General features: G+C 45.8%; 2 long non-coding RNA genes across 2 annotated transcripts; one reads left to right on the top strand and one right to left on the bottom strand.

The window, feature by feature from the left end:
- Positions 1-326: 326 nt before the first annotated feature.
- Positions 327-3,290, bottom strand: LOC107054584. The gene is made up of 3 exons (XR_005839751.1): positions 3,148-3,290; positions 1,198-1,352; positions 327-555 (listed from the first exon to the last, which is right to left on the bottom strand). It is a non-coding gene; the product is annotated as an uncharacterized LOC107054584 (long non-coding RNA).
- On the top strand, positions 2,451-5,586 carry LOC101751944. Its single transcript, XR_005839752.2, has 3 exons — positions 2,451-3,615; positions 3,779-3,832; positions 3,936-5,586. It is a non-coding gene; the product is annotated as an uncharacterized LOC101751944 (long non-coding RNA).
- The last annotated feature ends 9,252 nt before the right edge of the window (positions 5,587-14,838 follow it).

The raw sequence follows: 14,838 nt of genomic DNA, 5'->3' as shown, positions 1-14,838 counted from the left end.
AGCTTAGGAAGTTTATCTGCAGCTTTTATAAAGCACGGGCCTGTTGTTCCTCTGCGGGCAGCTTCTGTGGGTTGCCAAGGCAGGTTGAGGAATTCCTTTGCAAAAGTCCTGGGATACAGGCACAAATGGCTGTGAGGAAAATGCCTTTCATCATTCAAGATAAAGAACATCACAAAGCCTTGGAGACATCACTTCAGTCAAGAATTAAATTGCAAGAGCCATCTGGTGTCAAATAAGTTTCATTTAATAGGTCACTCGCTTAAATAAAGTTTCTGGAGAAATCAATATTGTTTTCTCCTGCAATTGACAGCTCAAGACATTGGAAATGGCATTTTTCACATTAGGTTTATTTAATTTTAGTAGGAAGAATCCCTCCCACTCGTCGGCTTGGTCTAGGCAGCTCTGCTACAAGGTTAACAGTCTGCTGAGGTGGAAACCTGCCTTGTTCCTTCCCAGGGGTATAATGGGAAGTCACTTCAGCGCAGGCTTGCTGATCTCACGTGCAGCGAAGATGCCGTTGTCACAGGGCTGTATCAGAGGCATGTTCACAGTTCACTGAAAGAAACATCATGAATCATTGCATTTTCTGAATTTGGTAGGACAAAATGCCTCATTTTATATCTTAACACAACTGGGCTTTCTATAGAGGCAGGTTTCTGTGCTCTATGAAGAGCAGAAACTGCAAAAGAGTTCTTATGTCCGGGGCTGGTGCCCTCTAATTTCAGAAGCCCTAAAGAAAATGGAGTGCATTTTTCAATCTGACAGAATCCCATGGGAAAGTGAGGAGTCTCTGGCAGTTCTGTGCACCGTTTCCCAGGAGAACTGTTTGTCGGAAAAGAGAGCTGTTACTGTACCTACTATAGGAAAATAATTGTTTCTGACTGCTTGCTGTTTCCTGCATTTGCTTTTCAGTCTTAAGCAATTTCTGATGTTGTCATATTTGTCTTGTTGTGTGGCATGACTGATGCAATTACAACTGACATTGTCACAGTATTTTGCACAAATGACTTCAGTTGTAGACTAGCAGATGACCCGTGAGATGAGCATCAGGAGACACTGATGCCCTTAACTTCCTCCAGAGGAAAGAGCTGCTGGCTCTCAAAATAACACGTGGCCAATGTCAAGTGTTTCAAGCAAAGGCTTCTCTGCTGTTGTGTGCAAGAAGCAGCGTTATTACTCCATTCTTTCACAGCCTACCTGTGGACTTGCCCTGTTAGCACTTTCTGCCACGAGCCACTGTTTGGCACAGATGAGGAGGCTTGGTGTATTGCCTGTGGACACTGGAGTTTGCCAACTGCCAATGTGTGAAGCAACAGGAATCCATGCGCCTTGGTGCAAGCACTGGGCAGCCGCTGTGGAAGGTGAAGCAGTGTCAGGGGTTGGGGACTTGCCCAGCAACCAAACCCAGGCTCTGCAAAGGTGCAAATCCTTGCAGGAAAGGAAAGTGCCAGCAGTCCTTGGATATTTATTGCAGGAGAGCAACAGGTTTTTGGGGAGCTTGGAAATGCTCCTCTCTGGAGAGGGACGGCGGTGCCAAAGACAGAGTGCTGTGCATAGAGATGGAACACCTTGGATGGGTATTAACAGTGGGAAGACCACAGGAGTGTCAGGGACATCACAGACCTGAAACCTGAAGGGTTAGGGATAGGAATTCCTCGCTTTTAGGATATATTTGGAACAGCTGACCCAGAAGCTGATGTAACTAACCCAGAGCTGATGGCAGTTCCCCACTCCCTGCCAGACAGACAGAATTAGATACTATTTAAAACCACCCAAGCTTTTAATGACCTCTTTCAGACGCAAGCTGACCGTCTAACTGCACGATTCACTGAAATTCCATTTTACTCAAGGAAATAAAAATAATAGTTTAAACTACTTCAAATATAGCAGTAAATTCCTAACAACATTAACCTTTTCCAAAGCATTAAACTGATCTCTGGTGGATTTTCAGTGTTGCCATTAGGAGAAGACACAGGATATACTCTCCTGAAATTCACATTGCCAAAGCGCATAAGCCACACTGCTGGGGGGTTTCTTAGCTTCCTGATGGGTGCCTGACTATCTCCTAATCCTATTCTGAGTCATCAAACATCAGCATGTTTTCTGTTATGAAGGCAAAAGTTGATGCATGAAGTCTCAGATACAAGGAGAGGGTCTTTGCTGGTGGGTGGGCTCGGAGAGGGAACAGCAGCTGCTACAGAGTGTGGAAACAGGAGAGCTGTCTGTCTTGTACTGCTGTGCATCTTTCTTTGAGGAAATCTGAGCCTGTGGTGTTTGATTATCAGAAGGACTTGTCTGGTGATGGCAAAAACGGGTAAGGTTTAGGCTTCGCAGTTCAACTTGTTGGTTAAATAGGATCAGATCCTATATTTCATCATGGTGAAATGACTCAGGGGAGGTGATGGAGACCACTTCACTTTCAGGGATGCTTCAAGTGCCACTAAAAGACGTTTAGCTCTAAGAGAGGACAAGCTCATATTCTACCTAGCATCCTTAATGCTTGTAACTTCTGTGAGTGGCAATATTGATTCCTACGTCTGTGCTAACTGTATTACAGACAGCAACTGGTAGGAAGAATTTCCTAACTTGCTGTATCAGGCCCCAGGATGCCAACTGATTTGTACGTTCCCAGGAGCTGTCATCTGGTAATAGTAAAGAATTGTTACTTGCTTGCTCTCAGAACCTTCCTAGTTGCAATTCCCCCAGCAGAAGCAGGGCAGAAAAGCAGTGTTGTACATTTGGTGCTCTCCTGTTCTCCTGTACTGTTACACCCCCTCAGGTGCCCTCAGGCTTTTACTGTGTTCCCAGTCCCATAATGTGTGAGCAGCCCTATGCTGTGGTACTCAGTGTGGAAGCAGTGTCTGTGTGGGGCAGTTTCAGGAGCTGTGTGTGTCCCTGAGATATGCTGTGACCTGGAATGGGATAGTGGGATGGCTTTTCCCATCAGGGAGAGGCAGTGGATGGGCTGGCTTCACCCTTCCAGGAAGAAGGGAGCAAACTGGCATCCCTGCCAGTGATGTTCTGGTCCATCCTGCCTTCGTAACTTCCAATAGCTCCCCGCATTGCTTCTGGAGTAAACAGCTGATGATTAACAAGCTTGTTCCTGCATTCATCCCAGTCTCTTCAGTATGTTAAATATCTGATTACCTCTGAAGCTAACTGGCTTACAATAGATCCAGCACAACAAAAGCATTCTCATCTCTGTGAAAATGGCTATCAAAATTGGTACCATCTGGTTTTGATTGTTAAGGAGTAGAATGCTCCTTTGTGCTCAGCGACGACATCACAATTGGAACGCTATGATACATAGACTACATGTTTCTCATCTTTTCATTGCTACAGAGCTTTCAATAGTGCAAAGTCAATGTTTTATTTGAACGTATTTTTGAGGTTAACTTAAGCCATGGGCCCGGGCTGCAGTTTGCCCTACTAATAGACAGGGATAAACACAACCAGCACTGGGTGAGAATGGAGATCTGGCTGTAAACAGAGCATTATTGGGAAGTGTTGTCTTCAGAAGTGCAGCTGCTTGTCTCTGACAGATTAAAAAGGGGAGCATCTGCAAAGCACAATGGGGAGAAAATGCTACAGCAGACATTTCATCAAGAGTCAGAGGTAACTCCTGTACAGACTGTCAGTGTTCTGCAAAGTGCTGTGATGCTGGGTGCTGGTGTTCAGAGCCTGAGTAGGTGTTTGTATGCATTGTGCTAGGAATGGTGTTATTTAAACCTGCTTCCCTCTAAGCACCTGTATTCCCTAATTCTCTGTCACTCAACAGGTCTTAAAAGGGTGACTTCCAAAGTCAGAGGGAATTTACCTTTCTTCGCTTCTGGTAGGTGATGGTGTGTATAGATCATCTCTCTCTGCACTGACCCTGGTCCTCTCACTTCTTGTTTTTTTGTTTGTTTGTTTCTTTTGGGACATTTTGATTACAGGAGGAAGACGAGCAGAGAAAAGTTTCTACCAGGCAGTGTGATCTGTGTGTGCTTTTGCTTCCTGTAGTAAATGCTTCCTGTGTTAACTTCTCCCTCTCCTGAGCAGCCCTTGTGCCTGGCATGGGGTGTCACATTGAGACCTCCCTCCAGCTCAGCAGTGGCAGCAGCTTTGGAGCCCACAGTGCTGCATCTGCACATGTGCATTCGCTTTGTGTTCTGGCTGTGCTTCGCTCTGCTAGACCACCAACGGAGGGGAGGAACTTACCTGCTACGTGTGATGTGTGAGTGCCTGCTATTGGACAAACTGCCTGAAAGAAAGTGGAAACAGCATTTAGAGTTGGCAGGGAGGACAGCCACTTAATTTGACTTGATGCTTGTTATTTCCCATGCATTTCTTAAAGAGGCATATTTTCCTGCTGTGTTTAAGTTAACTATTCCCCACCCAGTCTCTGTGCCATGTCCTACCCAAGGCACTACTTCAGGTCCACAAACCTGCTCAGGTGCCCCAGGTGTGGAGGTAATAATAGTGATAGTGTATTTTCACTGTGATTACAATGGGGAGAACTGGCAGGATTTGTTGCAGCAAGTTCCTTCTGCTGCCTAAAGCCAGGTCCAGAGCTCAGTGTTTAAAATGCTGCAGCAGAAGGAGCACATCCTTTAAGCATCAAGAAAGTTGCATATTTTGTTGTTGGTGGTGGTGGTGGCGGCTTTCCCCCTTCAACAAATGACATTTTGCAGTGGGTTAAATCTACCATTTTTCCATATTTTCTCAGAGAGGGATTCTGTCTGGCTGGTGTACGTGCTTGCCATGAAAAACTATTTATGAGCTCCTGAGTCCCTTGCCTGCTCTTCATGATGTAACAGTAGCAGATCTAGAGAAATAACTGCGGTTAGGTTTGTAGTCTCACTTCAGATGTACTGCTGAGTTACTGCTTTGTGCCTGAGCCAAAGGTCCACTTATCTCAGGGATAGCCTCCAGGTTATACCTATATGCCATATTACCAATTAAGGCACGCACCCATAGTTCCAATCCCAGAAGAAATCAGTGCTTGATTTCAGAAGTGCCAATTCTTTGCTCTCCCTCCTTTTACCATTCTCGTGAAGACAAACTTTTTGGATGATGTGGGAAGAAAAGCAGAAGGGTTATGGAGAAACCTTGTCTACTTCAGCTACCACATCCTGTTCAATTATGAACAATAAATCAGCTCAACGTAGGGCACGGTCATCTCGGTTTAAGTAATCAATATATATTAATGGGATAGGACATATTTGTTGGAATCCCCTCCAAGGAACTGGCCTGGACTTCTGCAGTCCTGGTGGAAGGTGAAAGATGTGACCATGCCACTGCCGTCTTTGCCGAGTGAATGCTGAACTGCAGCTCAGCTCCTTGCTCAGAGCCAGTTATCTATCCCAGCTCTTCTCTAATTATAATACGTGCTTTATTGCTTGTCAATGTTTTAACCTTCCTGACACGTTATCCCCTAGGGCAACTGAGAAACCTTAATAATATAGCTGATAATTATCCTCTGCACGAATTAAGTTATCACTGGGGTCCTATATAAATCACATGGAAAAGATGACAGATTTCACTGACTGGTCATCACAGAAATGAGAAGCGGCACATATTGTGACAGCTTAATGGGGAAGGTAATAAAACCAACAATAAAGTCATTTATAATATAAGCAATGATTCTCAGGCCCTTCTATTTGTTTTCATGCTAATAGAAGACGGATGTCAGATTAGGAGCGAGACTTGAAATGTCTATTAAAAATATTTGGGAGATGTCATTAAATATCAGCAATTCACAGTTCAAGAAGTGGCAACATTGGTCTTAATTACCTGTGGGAGTTTCTCGGAAGTAAAGTGGGGATAATAGTCTTTGCTTCCCTGTTTCCTGGGGACTGCCAAGAGCATCATTTCTGCAGTGCTGAGAGTGCTGGGCCTTGTGCAGCGCTGGCGTCAGGGAGCTGGGTCAGAGCAGGGATGGCACAGAGCTCCCTGCAGTGTGCGGGTGCTGCTCTCAGCCTGCAGCGAGGCTGACCTGCTTTGGCTGGGAGGAGCAGGAGCAGCTCTTCCCAGAGCACAGCAGGGCCAGGCTGCCCTGGCTTTGGATGTTCTCTTCAGCACTCAGCATGGGGATTAATTTGAGGACGTTTCTGGGGCCTGGGAAGGAAGAGATGGGGAAAGGAGAATGATGGAAGCTATGTGTGTCTGTGCTTAACATTCTTGGTGTGTTCCCTCGACTGCACTTCTCCCAAACATGCACTCTGAGGTCTGAGCCCCGCTGCCTGTAATCCAGTGATGCCTCATTGATCAAACCTTGCCACTTGATCCCTTGAGCTGCGTGGTGTTGCACAAAAGGGGTAAATTGTTCCTTACACTTTAAAACGATCAGAATCTTTTTAGTGCATGTAGTCCCATATAATAAATGCTGAGGCACAGCTGGGATGAGAATAACAAAAGCGGAGGGATAATTAACAGCTGGAATACTACAAACCAGTTCCCCAGCCCAAGCCCTGGAGGGATGCAGTGCATTTATCACGTTGCTCTGTGGGCTGATGCTGCAGCTCAGGGGTGTGAGGTATTGAATTACAGTCTCTAGAAAATATTGTTTGGGGAATGTTGAGGAGAGCTGGTAAATAACGTGCTGGAAGGTGACAGATATGTTTGCAGCTTCATATAGTGCTTTCACAATAAAAAGAGCCATCTGGGGTTTTCCCATCACAGCCCTGCCTGTCAGAACCAGAAGGCAGCAGGCTGTCTGCCAGGCCTGGTGGGAAGGCCAGCCCAGCAGCCCACGGCCTTGTTGGGTTCTGATAACTGTTTCCTTCAAATGATTATTTTATTACTGAGTGCAACACTAACAATGACGGATGAATCTCAAGCTTAATGAAGCATCATCTGTGATTTAGCTGTTGAAGAAAACAACATATGGAGAGCTGTTTGCACTGCCTTTGGACACAGCCTAACCCGGACACCCCCTCTGGGCTCTCCTGTCCTCTGTGGGATGCTATGGGGAATGCCATGGAGGCTCCTAGCACAGAGCTGCTGTCTGTAGGATTTGGGCACAGCCACTGATCTCCTATGTGTTCCCACCAAGCGAAGCATCACAGCCACACGAAGGTGGGAATGGTGCATGCAACCGGGATCTGCTTTCTAAGATACCTTCTTTTCTATCTCCCTTCTTCACACTTCAGAAGAATCTGCTCTAGGAGGACACTTGACTCCTATAATCTGCCACCAAGTCGTGGCAGCATCTCTCTGAGTTGAGAAAAAAAAACCCAAGCAACCAAAGGAAGCTCAAGGAGAAAGAAATGTCACACATGAGCTCTTTACGTGTGAAAATCTACCAACAGCAGTACGTTTCTTCTACAGGAATTTTTCTGCACATGTAGTGAACAGTCCCAGCAGTACTGGAGCATATGATGCCTACCTGGATGCCTGGTGAGGATGCGTTGGATGATTTCTGCACAAGGTGGAGATCCTGGCTGTGTAGATGGCCCTGAACAGGGAGCTCTGGGATGTTTGCTCCTTGCAGGAATCCCAAGGCTCACAACATGTACTTGCCAGTGCTGTGTTTATGAACATCTGTGAGGACCAGGTTGTGGATTTTGAGGCCAGAAGAAAGCATGGTGATTACCTCATTGGACGTAGGCTTCATGATAGGTCTTCCTGCAGTAAATTGGAGAACTGTATATCCAAATAGAAAAATATGTCCAGTGTTGTAGTGGCCCCTGCCTTCTTGGGGATGGACAGAGAGGTACTGCGATTACTGATTTACAGACATCAAGTCACAGAATCACTGTCAAAATCTAAAGTAAAGAATTCAGCTCATAAAAAAATGCGTCAGCCGAGCAAACTGAAGAAGAGTTATAACTTTCCATTCCCCTTTCCTGGAGCCAAGGGGAGTGTGTGCTGCTGCAGCACATGCCTGAGGAGCTGACAGTGTCCAAAGAAGAGCATTTCATCGCCCCTAGAGAGGTCCTTTCTGAGTTATTAGTCATAAGTTTCTATTTAATGTACTGATTAGGGCCAAGACTTGTAGACAGACACTGACTGTGCATGTGAATTGACTTAAACATTATTATGTATGACCATTGTCAGCTCCGCTCCCCAGGAAGATTGATACACAGAATAAATCTTCTCAAGCTGTTTCTGAAAAGATTCACGACACTGCAGTGAAAGTGGCTTCCAATGGGAACCTCCGTGTACTGATGTCAGCATATATTTTATTCCCCTTGACTACAAGCCTCCCACTGAAATGGGCTGCATACAATTGCCAGATAATTGGTTCTTTTCCTTGTAGGCTGGTCAAGTTATGTTTCACCACTGACTCCCCCAAAAGCAGCAGTCACAGCACCATGGGTTGCTCATCTCTCATCTAACAACACTTGCTGGCTTTCCTTTCAACCTGACATGGGCAGATGGGAAGTCTCATGAACAGAGGGCACAGAACAGCTGCTGGGCATAGTTTTAACTCTAGGTTTCCCTACTTCTTTCCATTCTGGCTACTCATTGACACCTGCGGTCAGGGAGGGAAGTCCAGCAGCTTGAAGTCAGCGCTGCTGGGCTCAGCCTTGCAGAGGGGCTGGTGTGTCAGGATGGAACAGCACATGCTGGGAGCCAGTGCAGGTGTGGCTCAAGGGTCTGCCCTGCAGGAAGCTGAAGTAGGTGGAGGTGTGGGGATGCTCTGTGCAGTCTGGCCACTGCATGTGTAGAGCTCTGCGTTTCTTGTGGGAGAGAGGTATAATACCAGCAGTAGATTTCTCTCACTGTTGAAGTGGGTTAAGTTCTTTTATTAGATTACAAGTAGCTGAGGATTTTCTTAGAGAGCAAAGGCAAGTAGGAGGTTGGATCTCTGAAAGCCTTGTTCATCTTTTCATAATCTCATTAATACTTAGTGCATATTTCCTGCTCTGTTTGATAGAAAGTATAAAAAATGATCACAACTTGCTTTGCTGCAGAGCTTATCATTTATCCATCTAGGAACAGCAGAAAGCCTTACATCGTCCTCACAGTTTACCTTCCAAGTGGTGATACAGAGAGAGAATCACTTGACCTCTGCTGTTCTTAGCCTTGACAATCGTTCCAATGCAGTCACCTGTATTTTGGCAACTGGAGATATCTGTTGTCATGAACTCAGGGCCAGGCAAGTGGTCCCTACGGGGGATCACTGGAAAATAGACATTTGTGTGTGTGTGTCAATAATTGAGAAGCTCATTTTATTCCAGTAAGAATCTTTCAACCACAATCAATTTCACATGCCATCATAAATAATGGAGGTCAGCAGAGCACTGTGAGTGCTTCAGCAAGCTCTGTTGACGATGTTAAAATGCAATAAACAGCAGAGAGATGCAGCTCTGCATGAGTGAGTGTACATTAATACTTGTTTAGAGAGTGTTTGATGGGCAGACCTGGTTCTTCCAGGATTTTTCTGATGGAAAATGCTTCATGTTTCTGTAGCTTTGGTAATTAGAGTGGATTGTCTGATTTCCTGGGCACCTCGTGGTACCAGGGCAACTCAGCTCCCAGGGTTGTGCAGAGGGAGAGGCAGTGCTGCCATGCACACTGTGCAGCTGGGTCTGCTCTCGCTTCCCTGAGGTTAATACTTTATATCTGTGCGTATCTTTTTTAAGCCTATGTGCTTTAACTAGATCAGTGTTCATTCCGTAAGTGATCGAACCTGGAGCAATGCTAAAAGCCACAGCAGTTAGAGAAGCACACAAAATCACAGCCCCAGATTCCATTCCAGTGCCCTTCACTATGGTCTTTCCTGCCCAGCATTGCTCACATTCACTTTTAGAAAAGTGGATTTCCTTTCCAGTTTTCCCACCTTTCTCTTCCAGGTGTCAAATCTAATTTGATGTTATTTGAATAACTCATCTGTTATCCCTGTATGAGGGCTTCTGAGCTGTGACCTTTCACATATTCTCTATCTGCTGAGCAACTTCAGCCTCTCGCTGTGCAGTGAGTTTTGTGGATGTGAAATCATTCTTGCAGCTGTTCTCTGAACTCCTTTCAGTTTTTAACTAACTGGTAGGAGTTTCTGCATCTGCTCCCTGAAGACTTTCCATACCCTTGGCCCTGCTGGCAGCACGTATGTCTGCTGGAGATGTCTCCCCAGAACATGGCAGGCACTGCAAATGCCACAGAGCTCAAAAGTACCACTGCTGAGGCCTCCTGCTTATGCTGCTGGTTTGCAGTGCTCCAGAATATAAAGCACGGAAATAATTAAGTAGATTAATTAGCTAATGTTTGCACAAGACCTGGAAAATTTAAAGCACTATATAATTGCTAAGTACAGTAGATTAATTAGTTAATGTTTACACAGAGCTTTGTAAATGTAAAAGTGGCGTAGCAGTGCTAAGTGTTATCATTAATTAAATTTTCACTATTTGTGAGATTCATTACAAGCAACAACAATGTCAAGTGCTCATGTTCCAGTCTTGCTGAACGCACCCATGCTCACATGGGGATGGCGTGTGGGTGCCACTGCAGTGCTGGGTGGCTTTTTCTGTTCCCCTGTCCTCCAAAATAGCTGCTCGTTATCCAAGTTCCTTTTAAAGCCTGGCAGGCTTGTGAGCTTGCCACTGCAAAAATACTTCCAGCAAAAGTGGCAACCTCTGTGTTCTCCTGCTCAGCAAACGAGCAGGGAGATATGAAGCCAACACTATTTATTAGCAGATAGAATCATCTCTGTTGTATACATTTATTTGTGTAAATAATGAGAATGGGACTTCCCATGCTTGTTCAACAAGACAATTCAATCTGAGTTCTGTCTCCCAGACATATACTCCTGCACTATTTCTCATGCTCTGGGTCAGTAGGCAGAAGGCACTCTTCTCCCTGAGCTTATGAACTTGCAGGAGGGACGTGGCATTTGTCACTGTCTGCTGGATACCTTCTCACAGGTACTGCAAACCAAATACTTCTCTGCAGAAGCAATTGGGAGAGCGTATGTTGATCCCACAGAATTTGTAATGGGATGCTGTGACAGGCCGGCTAGGAGAAATGGTGAAGGTCAGCCTTGGAGCGCAGAGCTGGCGGCTGGGCAGTGAAAGAACCTCAGAGGAGCAGCCCCAGAGCTATTCTATCAGCTGACTGCCATGTGAATGCAGGAACATAAAACCAAGGAAGTGGAATTTGTCCTTAAATAAACAAGAAATTTGGAGCCCCGGAGTCTCACCACCCACCCTACTCCATTCCCAGTATACTCTTAGAATCCTCTCACTTGCCCTGTGCTGCGTCAGCCCTGATATGTAGGACTACAGCTGTCTAAAGAGCAGGATGGACAGGGACACTGAGTGTCCCGCTCCAGGCCTGCAGATGGGACCCTGGACCCTGTCTCTCTGGAAGCTTCATGCTGCCATTCATCTGACTTGCCTCCTTCCAGCACTGTGTGCCCAGGCATCGCTGTGCATGTGGCGGCGTGCCAACAGCCATTCCTGGCTCTCAGTCAGTGATGTGCTAGGGTGATGAATGGCAGAGGGAACAGCATTACTTTGCTGAGCTTGTGAAGAACATTTCACACCCAGGCAACACTGAGTGAATCTGTTCTGCTGGGACAGCATCTGACCCCACACATCTTTCCCTCGCAGGCTGTGCTGGTGCCAATGCATGCAGCCTTGTGGGAGAAGGCACAAGGGTGCTCTGCATCCTCAAGAGATCTGTGTCCAATGGGGACTGGCAGCTCTGGGAGCTAAGGCAGGCAGGCAAGCTGCTGAAAATGACATTGCCTGTGACAAATATATTACTGATTTCTTCATCTGTCATAGAGCAGTGCCTCGACCATCTGCTGTCACTTAGCACTTGGAGATGGGCTTCCCAGTGCCTTTCCCCCACTTCTGTTCATCCTTCTTTTTGCACTTTGGTCTTTGCAGAGAGTAGAAGTATGTGAAGAGCTGGAGGGAAGAAAAGGGGAAGGAAACATGGTCCTTTCCTGAATGGCAGCTAGAACCTTGCAGCTGGCATCAGGGTGCTCCTCTCTGCAGCCCGTGCCCTGCAGAGCTGTGTTGATGTGCTCAGAGGCTCATAACTGACAGACTAAGGAAAAGAAGGCTTTCTTCAGCTGCTCCTTTATATGCAAGGAGGGCTGCAGCTTGTGGCAGGTGTGGGCAGGCATCCTTGCCACATAATGCTCTGTGTTTATTGTCTCTCTGGTTGCATGGAGCATGATGTTTGCCATCCATTGACACCTTTGTAGAAAAGACCTTTGAAAAATAGCCAGGAAGGAAAAGCACAGAATATGCCAATTTACCATACTCTTGGTTTATTCCAACCATTTCTTCCTCAGATCCAATGGCAAAAATGCACAAGAGGTATGACGCAGCTGCACTTCAGCAGGGAAGGGAGAAGAGTGTCGGTGTGGGGAGGACAGGGCAGACAAGCAGTCCGGTTGCATTGAGGATGTTCTTTAACGCCTGGTTGCCAGGCGAGAGGGAATGGCTTCAAGGAACATCTTTATTAGGGTACACTACTTAGCGTCAAAGAAATGTCAGGGCTGCTGTATTCTGAGTCCCTGCCCAAGGCACTGAACCTGCCTGTCATTCAGCAGTCCAAGTACCAACCAGAAAACCCCTGGCAGAGTCCTGGAAAGATTTATTTTTCCACATTTAATTGCCCTTTTTGCTTTGTAAACATAAAGGTTGAAGCTTAAACTCTGACAGCTCCAGTAGCCTTTTTCTTATCTCCTTAAAAAAATGACATTCAGCTTGTTAGATTTTTCTTTTACCGCAGTCCAAAATCTCACAAAATCTGCACAACTTCTTCTTTTTTTTTTTTTTTTTTTTGTTGGTTTTTTTGAAGATCATTGAAGCATTTCAGTGCTCACTCGGGGAAATACCCTTCAGCTCACAAAAGCTGGAGCCTGAAGAGCCAAGACCTTTCCCCGCAGCAACGCAGGATAAAAATGCTCAGCCAAAAGAGGCAGAACAAGCAATCAGCATTCCGCCTTTTCACCGGGAGCAGATTAAAGTACGCTTATCTGCTCCTGTTATTGTTCTAGAAAGAAATGCAAAGGCCAAGGACATGAGAAGAAGAAAAACAAACATTAAAAATCAAAACGGTATGTACCATAGCAGTCTGAAAACTTCATGAGCCGAGTTCCTTCTCTGCAATGCATCCCCGCACAGGAAGAAAGGCCCTGCAGGGGCCTGGGCCGGCACGGAGCCTTTCATCCGGCTCTCCTCCACCATTTGCTGTGGGTTCCTGTGGGATGCTCCTGACCCTGGAATTAGCTCATACTGTTAATCATGCTCTCTCATGTTATCCTGTTAATTCTGCTTTCTCGCAGGCTGTGTTGGGTTGTGCCTAAAAGCAGGTCTTGATTTCTGTGCTAGTGACTGCACGTCATCTTAAAATTTAAGACTGGTGCAGGAGATCCCTAAGTTTGCTGTCAGGATGCTGCAGGTGTGATCCAGCACTAATTATTTTATCGCGTGTCTGTGCTGCTGCACTTTGCTGTGTGCTGAAAGTAGGCCTGATCAGAAACATCTGAAACTTCTTACATACGGGGCAGAAATGTAGAAAGGAAACTTGAAACACAGACTGAGCAAATTCTGTGGTTCTGATTGCAAGTCTGAAATGACAAATGGGAGAGAGAAGCTCAGGGGGAATCTGTGTCTGTCACAGGTCTTTCATCTCCCCACTGCCATCAACAAGAAAACCGCAGCGATTGGAGAGGTCTAATTACCATTTGCTGTGCACAACTGAGCACAGGTAGGGCCACGCTTTGTGGTGCTTGAGGAATAGGTGTCACAGCCATTGCAGTCAATGTGTCTCTGTTAAGTTTTTCATCTTCTTTATCTTCTAATTCATACAAAATTCAGTGTTGTGTTATCCAGCTGAGGCTTTCCACAAGTTGTTGAGATAGGATGACTATGCAGCAGAGCAGTTTATCATTCTTCTTTCTACAACATCCTCATCCATGGGCATTTTTGTCTCAAGGCCTCATAGTTTTCTAACTACCACATATTTTTTCTTCTTTTGTCATCTGTGTTGGTGGGCTGATTCCAGAAGTCCCACGTGGTCCTTCCTCTCATGGCTGATACTGATGGCTTGCTGTGGTTACAGGGCATGCAGGTGGATTCTTGCTGCTTCTGAAGATGCTTTGTCTAAGGACGGGTCTGGTGTCCTTCACTTTATTTTTTTCAAGCTATTGAGTAGTTGGTACATGCAAAACCTTTTGATATTTCTTCATGTAGAGAATTATGGACTGCTGGTTTGGATGCATAGAGAGCGAGTGGGCACGTTCCCCCTTGTGATTGTGGATTGGTTGGGAATTCAGCCCGGTTGGTGAGGGGAACACTGTCTCTCACTGCTGACTAATTTAAAAAGTAGCAGCTCCTTGGTTTCAAATGCATGTGCTGTGTTTATTGCCGTCCCAGAGCCTTGTTATCCCAGGAGCATCTGCTCACCCACCAGCCGTTAGCAATGTAGATGCTCCAGACAGACTGAGGAACTGACCCAGGATCAGTTCTCTCTGAGCAAAGATGTAACAAATTTTTCTCTTCTTTATCAAGCTAAGTAGCAAAGAGCAAGCACTGAAGCATGATACCAGTTATGGTGTCAAGCACACCAGCAACTTAACTTCACTGACCATGAGCTGTCAATATCCTTATCACAGAACATCCGACAAACTTTCCTGTAGTTTAAGCTTTTCTACCCAGTGTGTGTTTTAATTGCTTTGTGGTTCAGTACCCATCTCTGTTGTTGGCTTCAGTTTGATTCATGCAGACGTATTTGGCTGCTTCCTGGCCTATGCATTTCCCATATCCTTCAACAATGGATATGAATTTAAGCAGAGGTTCACAGGAGCAATTAGAGTATCTTTGTGTAGATGCTCCCCAGTTTTCAGTGGACCACATGACTCCCCTCAGTAATTAGCTTTGTTTTGGCTGCCTG

This window comes from Gallus gallus, chromosome 14 (assembly GCF_016699485.2).
Source record: "Gallus gallus isolate bGalGal1 chromosome 14, bGalGal1.mat.broiler.GRCg7b, whole genome shotgun sequence".
Classification (NCBI taxonomy): Eukaryota; Metazoa; Chordata; class Aves; order Galliformes; family Phasianidae; genus Gallus; species Gallus gallus.
This window is presented reverse-complemented; position numbering and strand designations above follow the sequence as displayed.